Genomic DNA, 16,833 nt, shown 5'->3' with positions numbered 1-16,833 from the left:
TTTACTGTTGTAAATAAATAGTTCTTGTGTGTAGACAAGTATAAGTATGTGATAAATCGATGATGTTATTAACTGTTTTACCGCCCTCTTAAGTATACTGCAGGGTGAGAGAAGGAGAGCTGACAGTGCCACACAGCAGGATCTTATAGGTTAGTCAGTGTAGACCGAGGGTTTCTGACATTTTTAGTGCTTTAAGACATGGCTCAAATGTGAATTAATTTCTGTGAAAATGGCGAACTGCTTTTGTACTAGGAAAAAACGGAACTTTTACTGTTCACGTTTAGATTAAGAATCTGAACTTTTATTGTTTACCTAGATGATCAAAACATTTACAGTTTCCTGGTGACTAAGCTGTGGACTGTGCTAACTGCTTTTACTTATTATTTCTTTATTAATTGAACCAGCAGGATCCTCCACAGCCTCTCTCCCGTCTGCTGCAGCTGGGTCCTCTGCAGCCTCTCTCCCGTCTGCTGCAGCTGGGTCCTCTGCAGCCTCTCTCCCGTCTGCTGCAGCTGGGTCCTCTGCAGCCTCTCTCCCGTCTGCTGCAGCTGGGTCCTCTGCAGCCTCTCTCCCGTCTGCTGCAGCTGGGTCCTCTGCAGCCTCTCTCCCGTCTGCTGCAGCAGGTTCTGCCGTGGCAGCAGGTTCCTCTGGCACCCTACAGTCAGAGGATCACATCATGGATGGTAAGCACATGTACAGTGTTAAAGCTGGTTGCTAGGAAAATCAGCTAATGGGGATCCTTAATAAAATGCAATAAAATACTGGTGACAACTGTGGACTTATACTGGTGACAACTGTGGACTGTGGACTTAATTGATTATCTTTTCTATATCGATAACAGACCTTGATCCATCTGAGTCGTTGGACTCCATTGCTGGTAAGCACAAGCTGTGAATAAGAAAAACAAAGGTTCTACACTATGTTTAAGTGTGTGTACACCATGGATGGGGTTGAATCCTACAATCACATTCAGGCTATTGACAGGCTACATGTCTGACTAAGTTATATCAATTTAGAACTGTGTACAGTGAATGCAATCTTGTGTGTAGTGTAATTTGAGTTTCTTTCTGTTAAAGCGTGGGTAACGGAAGCAGACTCTGCAAAGGCTGCCAAGCTCTTCTGCGCGTCGGCCCTCGCAGATATGAGTGATCAGTCGCCGCTCAACTTCACTCTCAGTTTGAGCGGTTCTCTGGAGGAACGAACACGAGCGATCGTTTCGTTCTACAAAAGGCCAAAGGTGAACTGGGCGAGTCCTCTCACCTGCAAACTGATTGGTAATGATCTTAATAATTTTTCTTGTTTTTAAATGTATTTTTGGGGCATTTTATGCTTTATTGTAGAGAGATAGTAGAGACAATGACAGGAAAGGGGGATAGAGAGATTGGAGAGGACATTTGGGGAAGCAAAAAACCAGTGGGCCAATCAGGATAATCTATAGATCTGTACAGTACCATTACACTAATGGTTTTCAATAACTTGTTAAGCTAAACTTGTTATTTAAAAATTACTGATTATTTCATTTTTACAAGGGGACGCCGCCGTCGGTGAGGGTGTGGCCAGATTTGTCCTCGCCACTGCAATGGAGAGCCTCCAATATGGCTTCCACCTTGATGAAGAGAAAGGTAATTAAGTCTTGTTACTCGTACATATGTGATTTTAATTTTTTGAATGCATAGGCTATATTTTCCTAGCCTGGTGGTCATGTTAATATTTTCCAGATGTCTAAAATAAATGTTTTACCTTTTTATTCTTTTAAGGGAAAACCTTACTTTTCCACGGGGAGACGGACCATCTGGTTCCGTCTACTGACCAGACCCTCCTCGACAGCAACTTCTTCATTGTCGCGGGCCGCATGATGGGGCACAGTTTCCTGCATGGTGGACCATGCTTGACCGGCCTGAGCCCAGCCATTGCACATGTCCTGTTTTGGGGGGCGCAGCACATGACAATTGTCTCCCCATTGGATTGTGTGGACATGGATGTTCGGGAGGCGCTGGAACTGGTTAGAAATAGCTTTTTAATTGCTAGTATTGTGCAGTATTTCATGATGTTATATTGCTCTCTATTTACAATGTGTTAAGTAATTGCTTTTTACATTTGTTACATTTCACAATTACATTTCTTGTCAGCTGAACAATGGTCATGACCTCACCGAGGACCACAAAGAGAAGGTCCTCTCCCTATGCCAGGCATGGGATTTCCCAGGGCCTACATCAGCAAACAGGATGTGGCTGGCGGAGAAACTATTGGTGCATGCTGTAAGTTTGTCTTTCTTAAGTCTTTGAATTTAAACGAAACCACTGGTTCTCATTGAATTCACTGTTGCCTTAATATAACCATGACACGTTTTTTGGGGGGTTTATTTGTTTTACAGGTGCTGGAAAGGACGAAACAGCAGGTCAAACACCTGAGGAGGGGGCTAAAAGACACCGGTGTCTGGGAGCTATTAAGTTCCAGGCCGGACACTGTGCCAGTCTTATGGCCAAGAGCCGCAGAAACCAGGATCACGCCACAGGTAATGCAAATGAAAACATTAAAGCTACATGTGACAGCATTTTTATTGCTAAATATTCACTTGTTTTTGTTACGAGAGTATGGATTGGCCTTAGCAAGATCCCCAAAATATTTTTCGTGACATGAGACCCTGTGAATTTCAGATTTTAGACATAGGTGTCTAGGCTAGATAGTGGGAAATATTGCCAGAAGTGACTTTTTAAGCTTGCAACGACATCAACACTCCCCCCTCGGAATCCACAATGTGTCTCGATTATTTTTTTAAAGATTGTGTATTGAAACGGCTTTTGTAATTGAAAAAGCATAAAGGGGGAGCAAATTTTAACCGGTGCATTTTATATTAGATGATTCTGGAGAAAATTGAATGGCCGGAGGCAGATTTGGAAGATGGCGATGAGGAGGGCCAGGAGAGGATGCTGGGATACCTGAGGACCTTCATCGAAACAAGTATGGCTATTTTTCATTATTCGATACTGATGCCCTTACATGGATGTGTATACAGAACAAGCACCAAGCACATTAGACCACAGCACTCTCTAGGGCACTTGCAATTAATTACTTTATTCTGCCAAAATCTGCCACCTATTGCTCTAGGATAGGTCTCCTAGGGCGGAGACATTCGTTGTTGGCCCTTGTTGAAATGGATTGTTTCTGAATTGATATCCTATCCACTACCTAGGTTCGTCTGAAGGTCTGAAAAGACTTCTGGCTTTTTGGACTGGGTGGGATGTCCCTCCAGAATACCTGCAAGTGGAAGTGGTTGACTGTGTTCTACCACAGTCATCCACTTGCTTCATGAAGCTGAAATTGTCAAAACATCCACGGACATATGAGAACTTCCAGTGCGACCTGATGGCCAGCATTTCGACCGCTTCCTATGGCTTTGGCCAGTATTAAAGGTAAATAACATTGAATAAAAGAAATAATAAAGTATACTTTCATGACATGCAGGCACACACATATACACACACACAGACGTACATCTGGAGATACCACTATCATTACATCCATCTATCATTTATACAGAGCGATTAAGACCCCAGTCATGTAGCTCTATACCATAGATCTGACATGATCACCTTTTCCTTCCCTCACAGGTGCCTGATCTCCCTCTGTGTTTTTTGTTGTTGTTCCTGGAGATGGTGTCAGGTGTGTGCTTGTAGCGTTTCCAGCCTTATGTGAACTACGGTAGCTTGTCTCCGGTTGCCATGGTAGCGGTAGTAGCGGCAGCTTTCAGTTGTAGTATACAGCTTTGTATATATTTATATTATATATAATATTATTGGGAATATGGGAATTAAATAGTAACTTTGTACATTGAGGAATTAGTTTAAGTTTAAATTAGAATAAGAAATGTTGTAAGATTTTGTAACAAGAAGAAGTAATGCCAAACCGGAAACAGTACCCAACTCCAGATCCCCAAAACACCATCCCCCATCCCATTCTGCACTGGTCTCCTGAACACAGCATGAACGTTTCAGCCTCACCCACCACCGCCAGAGACTGTCCAAAATGGTGTTTTATATTTTTATGTTGTATTTCATTGATGTTCACGTGAATACATTTTCTTTGTATTTCAGTTTCACAAAATGCAAAAAGAATATTCAATAAAGAAACCTGAATTTGAATTTGAACTTGAACTATTCATTGTTGTTTATTGTATAAATTGCTACAGCTCACCCGTTTTTTTGGGTTTTGGTCCACCCTCTGGTCTGCATCTGGTCACATCTAATGTCTTCCCTGGCAATGCATCTAGTCTATTTCATTTCATTGTATATATTCTGCAAATATTTTCTAGACATGTCAATATGATTACTGCAAATAGTGAAAATACCACCGCTCATCCCTTATCAGACTTTGCTGAGGTGCTGGAACTGAAGAGTATCAATAGAGTGCAAAATAACAGTCACTCAAACACTGTGCAAAAAACTGTTTATTGTGAGCTTTCTGTCATATAAGATAGGAATATGATTACTGCAAAAATACACCAAATCATTTTGTTTTGAACGTGGTCTTCACCGTTTTGAACACAGTATGTTAACAATGAAAACATGTGTTGCAAATACATAGTGTTTTGCAGGTGGGGGAGTTTGAATCAGAGAAGTGTTATGGATTTTGGAGAACGTGGTAATTGAATGCATTTTGTATGAAAGCAATGCACAAATCACAGAGTAAGAGTCACAGTTTTGTTCACATGGGCTTCTGCTTTGCTCACTGGATGAAGAGTTGTGACTCTGTGACTTCAGTATTGCACACTGTGACTTAGCGACCGTAAAAAACTGTAATAAAATGATACACACAAAACAGATCTGCAGTTTTCAGCTATATAATAATTTTAATTTTGCCATTTAGCAGACGCTTTTATCCAAAGCGACTTACAATTACGAATTACAGGGACATTCCCCCTGGAGTAACTGAGGGCTAAGTGCCTTACCCAAGGGCACACTAGTAGTGGTGTGGCTTCAGGCGGGATTTGAACTCACAACCTTCCGATCCCGAGTCCAACTCACTATGCACTAGACCACCACTACCCCCTATTTCAATACACACACAACTCAATTTCAATGATAAAGACTCACACTACTGTACATATTCTTCCTTAGATTATGCTAGTTAGTGTCTCTTTTGTGTCATTAAATACATGCAACGCATTGACCAAAGGACCTTGGGGATCAGGCAAACTCTGAATCTCTGCATCAGTCAGTGGTCGTGGAAGCTGGATGTCTGGGATGTGGACTCCTTCTCGGTGGTGCCCGTGTGGACCTTCCCAATCAATACCATACTCCAGGTCTACCTAATGTTATAGTTGCAAATGAAATCTGATTGGATTACTGAGATGATTATTTGATATTAAGAACAATAAATATAAATTGTACATTTTCCAATGTTGGGACTGAAAGTGTGTTGTGCAATTACATGAGGTTGGAATTGTGCTTCCTCTGAGTACAAACCTGGGTTGGGTCCTCATCTCCTTCCCAGGGGTTGAAAGTCCACAGCTGCAGTGGTGTCCGATTGCCCTCTGTACGCAAGCGATGGTGGTTCCAGCCATCCCGGAAGGAGTGTAGATGCCTTCATTACATTTACATTACATTAGTAATTTAGTAGACGCTTTTATACAATGCGACTTACAATCAGTGCATTGGGCATTGAAGGTCAGGAGAACTGCCAGTCATCAGAAATGGTAAGTAGCTTATGTTAAACCAGCATCCAAGAGCATAACCAGTGTTGAAGTACCCGTGCCAGAATAAGAAATAACAAATGCATGCCTTCGGATGTGTGGCATGAAGGTCCAATGGAGGGCATACATGTGGACCTCATCATCAGGATCCAGCAAACCTTCCCTCTCCATACGGTTGAACATGGTATAGAAGAGGTCCAACACTCCCCCAAACACATCCCTCCACAATCTCTCCATTCTAGATAGGGTATGGAAAAGGTGGGAGGGGGGAAACACACATATTACACAAAACAAAAAACATACTTAAAAAAAGAGTTTTTGAGAAATGTTTGGGACATGTATATTTTGGACGTTGATTTGGAGAAGCATGATATACCTCTGGTTGTGTGTGCTTCGGCCTGTGAGGTGCGAATTCCGGCCTGGGCCTCTGGCGGACACCATGAAGTGCGCAACCTTGACATTCTCCCCTCCCTTGTCAGACCTGACACGGGACGGCACTCCAAAGATATGAACTGCTTCAAGGAAGCTTGTCAATACTGTGGAGGCACGGTTGTTGGTGGCAGGATTCAGGAATGTCACCAGACGGCTAAAGCCATCAATGCCACCGTGAATTACGATTCGCCACCTGTAATGTAAGAAATTGCAAATTGTGTATACAAAAAGAACAATTATACCATCCCCTTACACACATGGAAAACAGCATTGCATAATTTTGGTAGGCTACTGTATCATATGCAGTGTATCTTTCAAAACCATAGCCTTACCGTATAAGTTTATGGTTGCCATCGATGTGCCATAAACTATTGGGGGCGGAACAGAATACCTTCTGCGCCTTACTGTACGCAGCTGGAGAGTGCGGCTCGCAATTCCCTCTGGACTGACACGGCGCATGGTTTCTTGGACACGCTGTCCTTTATAGAAGCAGGAAAAAACAAAATAAGAACCCAAAGCAAATAACGATTGCTTATACAAAGTTCAAAGCTTTATTGTCATTATACTGTAGCCTAGTGTATTAGCATGGTTGATGGGGAAGTAGCCTATAGGCCAAGTAGTCAATATAGGACAAGTCAGGTGGATTTATTACCAAATACAGGAGAATCTCCCTATTTGAATAGACCTGGGATACTTTCATTGATCTTTCAATCATATACTAATACAGGTAGCCTATTACACAATATGACTTCAAACAACCTAGAAAATTCTTACCTGGCTACGGTTAAATGGTGAGTAATCCATCAACATTAGGCTAGACGTTAGTGGTAATTAACTTACTTTGTATCCGTATGCCTCGAGCATCAAGGTGAGAAACCATTGCTTTATAGCCGGAATTTGGGTGATACTCGAGGATTTCCTAGACTACTTCATCCAACTCAGCATCCCCCATGTTGGCATACATGCCAGAAACCCTAAAGAAGAGTTTTTATGGTCAGACTCAGGACTTTTTGGGATAGGTAAATAGGTAGCCTACGTTATTGATTTACATAGCAAGGCCAACTGTAGGCTATTTATCCATAGTATGATAGTTTATAGCATAAACTAGCCCCGTACGCCTTCAGATGAGATTAGATGAGATTAGATGGAGCAACAGTGGTTCATCTGAAGTCACTACGGGGCTAAACGTGAGCTACTCGTAAATCGGAATATCATACCGGTAAACAAGACTTACCTTAGGCCAATGTCTGCCATTCGTCTGTGAATTGTACGGTCACTGACTCCAAAAAGCCTGGCAATGTCGCGTACAGACAACCCCGATGATAAATAACCCTCAAGTGTCTCCACGGGCAGTACATACGAGGGCCTACCCACTGTCGTGGTGTTAGCTGAATGCAGCTGCGCAACATTCATGTCATGGACGACTTCATTCAACATGCGGAAGATGTCAGGGTTAACTTCTTCATCGGTCGATGCCGCAAACTCCGCCAAACGATCAACAACAGCCTCCACGCGGAAAAGTACATAATCAAGAGGAGCAGTGTCGGCCAGGTCAGCTATGGCGAACAATTCTCTGGCCAGCAAGGCTCTCTGATTCTGATTCTCAGGTAAGGTGACAGCCATTGTGCTCTTCTCTTCTGTGGTGGACTTTTCAACTTTGTCGCTTTTACCACGTCACGCGCGGTATCAACCAATGAAAATGCGTGGGGCATCAACCAATGAAAATGTGTGGGGCGAGGACAACATGCAAGACACGCCCCTATATTTGCATACATTACTGATAATCGGGGAAAGAATGAAAGCTTGAATGTGGAAAAGAAAGAATGAATGTGGAAAACAATGTGGAAAACAATGTGGAAAAGAAAGAATGAATGTGGAAAACAATGTGGAAAAGAAAGAATGAATGTGGAAAACAATGTGGAAAAGAAAGAATGAATGTGGAAAAGAAAGAATAAATGTGGAAAAGAATAAATACATATAGAAATGTATTGCGGTATACTGTGTGTATTTGTATGTGTATTTGTTCATACATTCATTTATGTGTGTATATATTTATTGTTAATTTTGTCAGACTTGGTCCTCCATAGTGAAGGTGAGAAAAAAACAACATCTTCGAAAGGCATTTTCTCTGCTTAGTGATTTCAGGTGTAGCAACTTTCAAATTCTCATGTTGTCTTCAATTTGTTTCCGATTTCAATGTATGACGCATCATTTGAAAGCTTACAATAGGTAGTTTAAGCACATGTAAAAACAGAAAAATGATTTCGCCTAGAGGTAGCCCTTTTCATTGTCAGTTGTCACATATGTAGGTCCATATATATATATATATATATATACATATAGGTTACATATATATATATATGCATTTTGGACACTGACAGAATTGTTGTTATTTTAGCTGTTTACCAAAACATATTCAAGTTGCAGTTATAGAATGCATATGGCCCTAAAGTGCAGACTAAATACCCTCTTTAACACTAGGAAAGCCGTGAGGTGTTAAACAGCACCAGTGAGTACAAAAAAAAATCTACCATTGCACTCGATCAAATGTCAGGACCCTCCTTTCATGACTTTTCCTAGATATGTGCGTTCTACCACCCAGCATCTTTACATTTTCAAAATCGAGTTAGTATAAAGCGATTTTGCAGTATTTCTGTGTGTGCCTGTGTATTTGCCTTGGGATTCGGCTGCCATCTTTTTCTCCAAGGCTGCAATTCTCTTTTATATCAGCAGAGGTAGCAAGGGGGCACACACTGTGCTCAACCTTCAGGCTTCAGTGCTGAATTAGATACAGTGGATAAGACTGATATTTGTAACATAATGTGTTTATATATAGGCTATATATAGCAATAGTGATACATAAGATATGTATATGTACAGACAGTTATGAAAATGATAAACTGTACAGTATGTCTCCCAATCCCTTCAGATTTGTTGGAGCTGATGTTTTTTTTTTCACCCAAGTTCCATGCAATAGTGATAAGATATTATGATATGTGTAGCCTATGTACAGTTATGAATGATACACTGCACAGTATGTACCTATCAAGCTGTGTGGTATTACATAGGTACCGCAGCAAAGTAGTTCATCAACGAATATTATATAACAAACAGATATTTATAATATTGTATATAATGTCTTTTTTGTATATCACTGTAGACCACGTTGTAGTAGTAGCCAATTGCAGAGTGTATTAATTATTTTGTTTGTTTGAATCCTCACTGTGTTCATGTTGTGCAGTGAACAAACAATTGTTGGGTGAATAAACTGTCTCTTGCAGTGAAATGTGTACATTTAAAATGATGTCGGCGATGATTATGCCTGTACAGCGCTGTCAATTTTCAAATAATGCTATAGGCTATATATATGAATGTTCAGTTGTGATATGAAGTAGCCAACAATTCTCATGTCGACCATGATAATAATAGGCTACAACAAGGTTGTACATAGATATACGCAGATTCATATTTGGATAGTTGATTTTGGCACCATTGTATAGTAGCCAATTGCAGAGAGTATAAATTATTTTGTTTGTTTACTGCACATTATAAATGAAATGAAAATAGCTGTTGTGAAAAGTGAAAATATAGTGTGTTCATGTTGCAGTGAAATGTCTTTACATTGATATATCAGATGTGATATTTCTACTACAAACGAACACAGACAGAGAGACAGATAATTCAAGTAAAAATTTTATTTACTTGCAATGTTCACGTCAATTTTTCCAAGTAAAAGTTGACTTTCTGAGGCAGTGAAATAATACATTATCAATACATGATATACTGGTGGCCTTTCCTGTCTGTCTTCACTAGATCTGTCCAATAAAATGAAAAATTATGAGTGGGACTGCTCAGAAAAAATAATAATACATTATATACTGTAGGCCTATTATAAATATCCGTTCGTTATATGATATTAGTTGATGATTACATAATGAAATGTAGGCTACTTCAATTACTTTGCTCCGCACAACAGAGAGAGTTGAGTAGCCTACAGCCTTTCTGGTGGGAGGTGAGGGGGGGATGGTAGAATGCTTTGTTTGCTGATCGGCAAGCAATCATCATGAATAAGATTACGCTCCCCCTCGCATGATCCATTCTCTTTAGAAACTAGTTATTCTTGTTTTTTTCAAAGGTGTAGGACGTGACTTTCATTCATACAATTCACCCCGTCTGTGTCACCCCGTCATATTTGGATAGTTGATTTTGGCACCATTGTATAGTAGCCAATTGCAGAGAGTATAAATTATTTTGTTTGTTTACTGCACATTATAAATGAAATGAAAATAGCTGTTGTGAAAAGTGAAAATATAGTGTGTTCATGTTGCAGTGAAATGTCTTTACATTGATATATCAGATGTGATATTTCTACTACAAACGAACACAGACAGAGAGACAGATAATTCAAGTAACATTTTTATTTACTTGCAATGTTCACATCAATTCTTCAAGTAAAAAGTAGACTTTCTGAGGCAGTGAAATAATACATTATCAATGCATGATATACTGGTGGCCTTTCCTGTCTGTCTTCACTAGATCTGGGAAAAAGGTGTCAAGAGCCTGGCAGACGGCCTTGTGTGACATCGCCCTCCAGCGATCCTTGTCCGTCAGTACACTCTTCTCCATGTTAAAATCTGCTGGTGCTGTTTCACACCTGATTGCGGTGGAATGAATGGCGATCCCATGGCTGTTCTAGTGTTAATGAGGGTATTCCTATCCAGATTGGAGGAAGGGTCTAGGAATTACAGCTCTTTAATATGTGGCCCCCTCTTTTTCAAGGGAAAACCAAAAGTTTAGCTTTTTCTGTGTTGACAACACAGCAAATAGGCTGATTATGCCATGATTTTGGCATTTGACATTTCAAATACCATTTACAGGCCACAGGATAAGAGTGCAGACGAAATTAAAATAGCTATTGAAAGGTAAGAGATTACAGATTTGAAAAGATCAGGTTTGTATTGTTACATTTAAAATATATAGGGGTGTAACGGTACAGACACATTTCAGTTTGTGGTTTTGAAGTCACGGTTCAGTACCTTTTCAGTACAGCAGTGTAAAAGTAAGTAAGTAAGTAAGTAAGTAAGTAAGTAAGTAAAGCTTTATTTACATAGCGCCTTTCTAACATGAAATGCAATCTTTTACTGAACAAAAAGTGCCTCTTCCTTTCTTAATGAAGTGCCATGGATAAGTGGTGGAAAGTGTTTGTGCTTGTTTATAAAGGGCTGGTAACATTTGCTGTCTGAAATGCGGACGAGAGGGAACTAGTAGGCCTACGTCATGTCATGAGTAATTCACTACGGTAATGTTACAGAGTTGGCTGGTTAACTAGCCAAACAAAGCCACATCTATGAACATGATTGTATTTGATTGTAATGAATAAGTATGTAATAATGATCTTGTATCACTAACGCAGCTCCACCTATGAGCGGCTGCAGCTCTGTACTGACCATTGTATCTAGCAGCTCTCTGCTTCATTCATCAATCACTCCCACTCCTACCGTCAGGTCGGCGCCTCCGTTGCTGTTCAAGCTAGTGTCGCTTTCCCAGTCTTTGTGTAATAAGTGAACATGTTGTAATGTTTGCCCTCTAGCACAGTTATAAACTTAATAAATGACTCGTGTTGTCTTCAGTCTCAGCACTGTGTGCGTTTATTGATCCGCCATTTTAGTTTCACGTCCCGTTTCACATCCTGTTCCCTGGTCTCGCGGGAATAGCTGATGTCTATCCTATGGCCAGCGGTGAGGTACAATATTATGTTTTATAGTATGTGCATGTGTGCGTGCGTGTGTATAAGCATATGGGTAAAAAAATATATACGGTGCCTTTTCCAAGCCATTTATTGTGTGTGTGTGTGTGTGTGTGTGTGTGTTTAAGCATATGTTGAGTGTGTATTGTGTGTGTGAATGTGTGTATTGTTGTTATTATCATTATTAATGTGTCTTTCTCCTTTGTTGCCTGTTAGTTCGTTTATATGTGTCTTGGTGGTTGGCCCCTTCCTCCTACTGTTATTCAAGTCAACGTTGTTATCCTCATGAGTATAACTATTACTATTTGTATTGTTTTGTTTTCTTTCATTGGTTACTGAATAAGAATGTCTTTTGTCTTTTTTTTCTAAATAAAATAAGAATATGAATAAGAATGTCTTTTTTTCTAAATAAAATTAGTCCCCTGAAGAAGGTGATGCTACAGCATACAATGTGATTCTAGAGAGTTGCATGCTTCCAACTTAGTGACAACAGTTTGGGGAAGGCCCTTTCCAGGTTCAGCATGACAATGCCCCCATACACAAAGTGAGGTCCATAATGACATGGTTTGCTGAGTTTGTTCTGGGAGAACATGACTGGCCTGCACACAGAGCTCTGACCTCAACCCCATCGAACACCTTTGGGATGAATTGGAACGCCGACTGCGAGCCAGTCCTTCTCACCCAACATCAGTGGCCGACCTCAGTAATGCTCTTGTGGCTGAATGGGAGCTGTTACGTACCGTGTTGGTGTTCTGTGTGTGTTTGTGTTGTAGCAGGCCTGCTGTTTGTATTGTGTTAGGGTTGCATACACGTAGGACATACCTGCTGTCTAGCACCCCAGTTTAGAGTGAGCACCACCCACTGTACTTTTGAGGTGCCTAACACCTGTAAAGGGGGGTTGGGGGTTATTATTTTGATTACTTTTATTTGGTGCCACTGTTAGTCCTCTCTGTTCCCTGTGTTGCTGTATCAATAAATATCAAGTTTATTGCAACCCTTAGTTTCCTGGTTTTTGTGTGACTGCACCCTCACTTGTCCAAGTTGTTGCTCTATGTTGCGCCCTTCTACCCCGAGTCACCAGGGGGCGTAACAGGAGCAAATCCCTGCAACCATAGAGTTCTAAAATTAGTAGAAAGTCTTCCCAGAAGAGTGGAAGTGGAAGCTGTTATAGCAGCAAAGGTGGGACCAACTCCACATTAATGCCCATGGTTCTGGAATGACAAGTTCAACAAGCACATATGGGTGTGATGTTCGGGTGTCCCAATACTTTTGTCCATATAGTGTATATGGAAACTTAATTATTTAAATATGTTATTGTTTATTCAGATTTACAGAATTGGAATGCTCTGCCCTTGGAACTTAGATCAGCTGGCTCGGTCGAGGTTTTAAAAAAAACAGCTTAAGGGGGTGTTCACACTTGACTTCTTTTTTTAGAAAAAAGCGCGGCCTTCAGCGCCTTTTTACATACAACCCTATGGGAAAAGGGAGAAAACTGCCGCTTTTAAAAAAAAAAGCCTTTTAAAAAGCGTGAGAAAAGCGCTGCTGCCGCCGCCTTTTTCAGTTGACTTTATTTAACTTTTCAGAAAGGCGCTGTGTGTCGTCAAGCGCCTTTCTGACAGCTGACCAATCAGGACGAGGAGAGTACGTATGCGTGTACCTTCCCTAGTAACCAACTTCCTAGCAACCGGTGCTCCAAGGCGTCAGACCCATCAAGATGTAGCACATGTTGTAGAATGTTGTAGATGTAGAATGTAGAACAACTCGTGATTGCTACTGTGTTTCATAACGTGGTTCCAGTGTTAGCAGCATTCGGCAGAAATCTTCATTTTCCGCAACACTGTTGCAAATATACCCAGTTCAACACAACACACCTTGCAAATAATATTTGTATATTATACCCAGCGAAAGACTTGGTAATAGTCGTAGCCTCGGGGAGTAAAAGGGAAGCCTGGTCTGCCTCTTAGACATGACATTGTAATGTAATGATTACAAAGATGCCACTTGAAATGCATGAAATCCAAGTTTATTACATATTCGTAAAAAAAAGTGCAACTTCTCTGCTTTCAGAAACTGTTTGAATTGTTTAGATTGGGCATATAGTTCATGAATTACGATAGTTTGAAGGAACGCTGTAGAATCCTGTCTGCGCCGGCAGCTCCGGTTTCGGAGCAAGACGCAAATCTATCGGCATTAGTCAAATACATGCTCACATCCAGTCATCCGCTCACTGCTCTCCATCAAAAATGGCACATCCATCAATAATATGACATTATAACAACTGCTCTGATTAGATTGCTTAGATTGTTTAATACATCAACGGGGGGAAAAGCGAGATGAACTCTGCGCGAGTATCATGCTTCCTCCATTGAACGGAAAGTCCTATCTATTCCATTCAAAGTGTTTTAGCCTTCCCCCTTTCCACTGGTAATAAGGAATTGGCAAGAATAGATCGATATCAATAGATCAACATAATGCAGCACTATCATGCACAGATCAGCCTTAAAACATCGTTAGATATATAACGGAGCGATGTATTTAACCAGCCAGCACGCCCACGTGGGTCCCATATGGTTTCAAGGTGGGCTAACCCATATGGGCCTTATGTCGGCAATGTTAGCGGGATCCACTTGGGTCCCAACTGGGATGCCCATGTGGGCTTTAGGTGGGTTCTACCTGAGCCCTAGGTGGGCCCCAACTAGGCAAGTCTATATGGGACCGAGGTGGGTCCTAACTGGGATGCCCATGTGGGCTTTAGGTGGGTTTTACCTGGGCCCTAGGTGGGCCCCAACCAGGCAAGTCTATATGGGACCGAGGTGGGTCCTAACTGGGATGCCCATGTGGGCTTTAGGTGGGTTCTACCTGGGCCCTAGGTGGGCCCCAACCAGGCAAGTCTATATGGGACCGAGGTGGGTCCTAACTGGGTTTGGTTGTGCAATGGTTCCTTTGATTTCTAATGTGGGTCCTAATAAGATTTAAATATAAATAAAATAGATTAAGCAGTATTTGACATGAACCGTGTTAATTCTTGTAAACACACCTAAAATAAAAATTGGGTATAACATTTTACACGTCTTAAGTTTTACCAGGATGAAAATAGACAATATATATTTTGACAAATTTATTAAAAACAATATTACAACAAGATAATAAAAATACAATGAAAATAACAATGCAGCAGTGTAAAGGTGCAGGAAAAGGCACACATCAAATGTACAGGTGTACATACAGTATATACATACAAATTGTACACTTAAAATAAAAAAATATTCCCACAATGCTCCACAGAGACTAATAACAGAACAAAATATAAGAATAAGAATGGGCGCTCTGGTGGCACAATGCAGTTTAGTTCGGTTCCTAAGTATTCCTGTGTTCAGGATACGGCAATTAACTCAGTGAGTTCAGTTCAGACACGTCCATACACTCAGTACACTCAGTGACTCAGTTCGGTTCGTTAGGTTCAGTTCAGTTCAGTTCTGTTCAGTACAGTACAGTTGAGTTGCAGTTACAGTAGTGTTCCTGAAGTGTTCGTATGTTCAGGTCACGGCCGTTCACTCAGTGACTCAGTTCAGTTCGGTACAGTTCCAGTTCGGTGGGGGTGTGGCAGGGTAGGGGGGGGGGGGGGGGGGGGGGCGGAGGTGGGTGGTTGGTGGTGATGGTGGGGGTAGTGGTGGAGTCACCACCCGCCACCCTGCCCCAAGCCTGCAACCTGCAACCTGCTGCCCACCGAGCAGTTGTACAGTTTAATGGCTGATGGGACAAAGGAGTTATTGAACCGCTTCGTACCTGCTGGCAGTGCGATGAGCCACCAGCTGTGGCTGCTCTTCCGCTCCGCGAGGATGGGGTGGTGTGGTGTGGTGTGTCCAAGCAGTGCAATAAAAAAAAAATCTTGGGCCCTCTGTGCGTGTCTCTTCAGCCTTTCGGTTTTAATCCCCAGTGACAGAACCAACCACAGGGCAGCATTGTAGAGAAAGAGAGACAGAGACGTTGCCTACTGGGTTGGTGCATCATCCAGTTGTAGAAGCTGTGTCTGAGGTCTAACTCTTTTTCCACCTCTATCGCGAGCTCCAGTGAACCACTTGGAGAGAGCCTTTTCTGCATCCTTGTGGTTGGTTTCTTGAGTGAGGGCATTTTTCTTTAGTCCCCCTAATAGAAATGACAAGAGGCCAACTGTTAGAAATTATAGCATTATGGAACTTTCTTGAGTGACATCAGTTTAAATGTTTTGAAGATTTGTTGTGCCCCGTTTCCATTGCTGTATATACTGTCTTTGCTGTGGCATACCTTCTATTGGTATACATCAAATGTGTTGCCAAATAAAAAATGTAAAAGTTAGACTGAGCAATTCAACACTCAAACTTACCATATGACATCATAAAGGCGCATTTCTCTGAACTTCCTCTTGCTGTGACGTCCATGAAGGTTGAACTGGACTGCCAGATCATTTGAGAGGAGGTACGGCATCATTCTTCTGGTAGCATCATCCAGTGAAGTACCTCCGATATCTCCAACCATGGCAACCTGAGTGTATGGGGGGGAAAAATCACAGGAAGGAAAAGCTGTAAGTGAACAGCAAGATATACATTTCAAGCAGTCATTCTATCTTTAAACACACTTATGTCCCCATTCTACCAGTTTTCAGTGGGACGTCTGCTCCTGCAGGTGGTTCCAGCTACGACACAGCCTTGCCCCATTTCCCCCAACTCACATGTACAAACACAATACAAGCAAATTTTCAAGTGAATAAAAGATTCAAACTTACAACTCCAGACATGAACGCAGAGTCACTCAGCTTCTCGTTCATGGAATCGACGTCTTCATTCGTTTTCAGTGGGAAGTCTGCTCCTGCAGGTGGTTCCAGCAACGACACAGCCAGAGGCGGAGCCTGTTGCTTCAGCACCAGGTTCAACATAGTCTTTATCACTCGTATGTCTTCGGCCTGTTTCTCCATATCCTCGGCCTG

At 41.5% G+C, this 16,833-nt stretch overlaps 1 long non-coding RNA gene across 1 annotated transcript; it reads left to right on the top strand.

The window, feature by feature from the left end:
* The first annotated feature begins 2,164 nt into the window (after positions 1-2,164).
* On the top strand, positions 2,165-3,745 carry LOC308169280. Its single transcript, XR_013937756.1, has 5 exons — positions 2,165-2,258; positions 2,375-2,515; positions 2,859-2,961; positions 3,194-3,413; positions 3,612-3,745. It is a non-coding gene; the product is annotated as an uncharacterized lncRNA (long non-coding RNA).
* Positions 3,746-16,833: the final 13,088 nt, after the last annotated feature.

This window comes from Nansenia antarctica (genome assembly GCF_963989245.1).
Source record: "Nansenia antarctica genome assembly, chromosome: 13".
Taxonomy (NCBI): domain Eukaryota; kingdom Metazoa; phylum Chordata; class Actinopteri; order Argentiniformes; family Microstomatidae; genus Nansenia; species Nansenia antarctica.
Note: the sequence above shows the minus strand (reverse complement) of the source record. Positions and strands in the feature narration are given on the sequence as shown.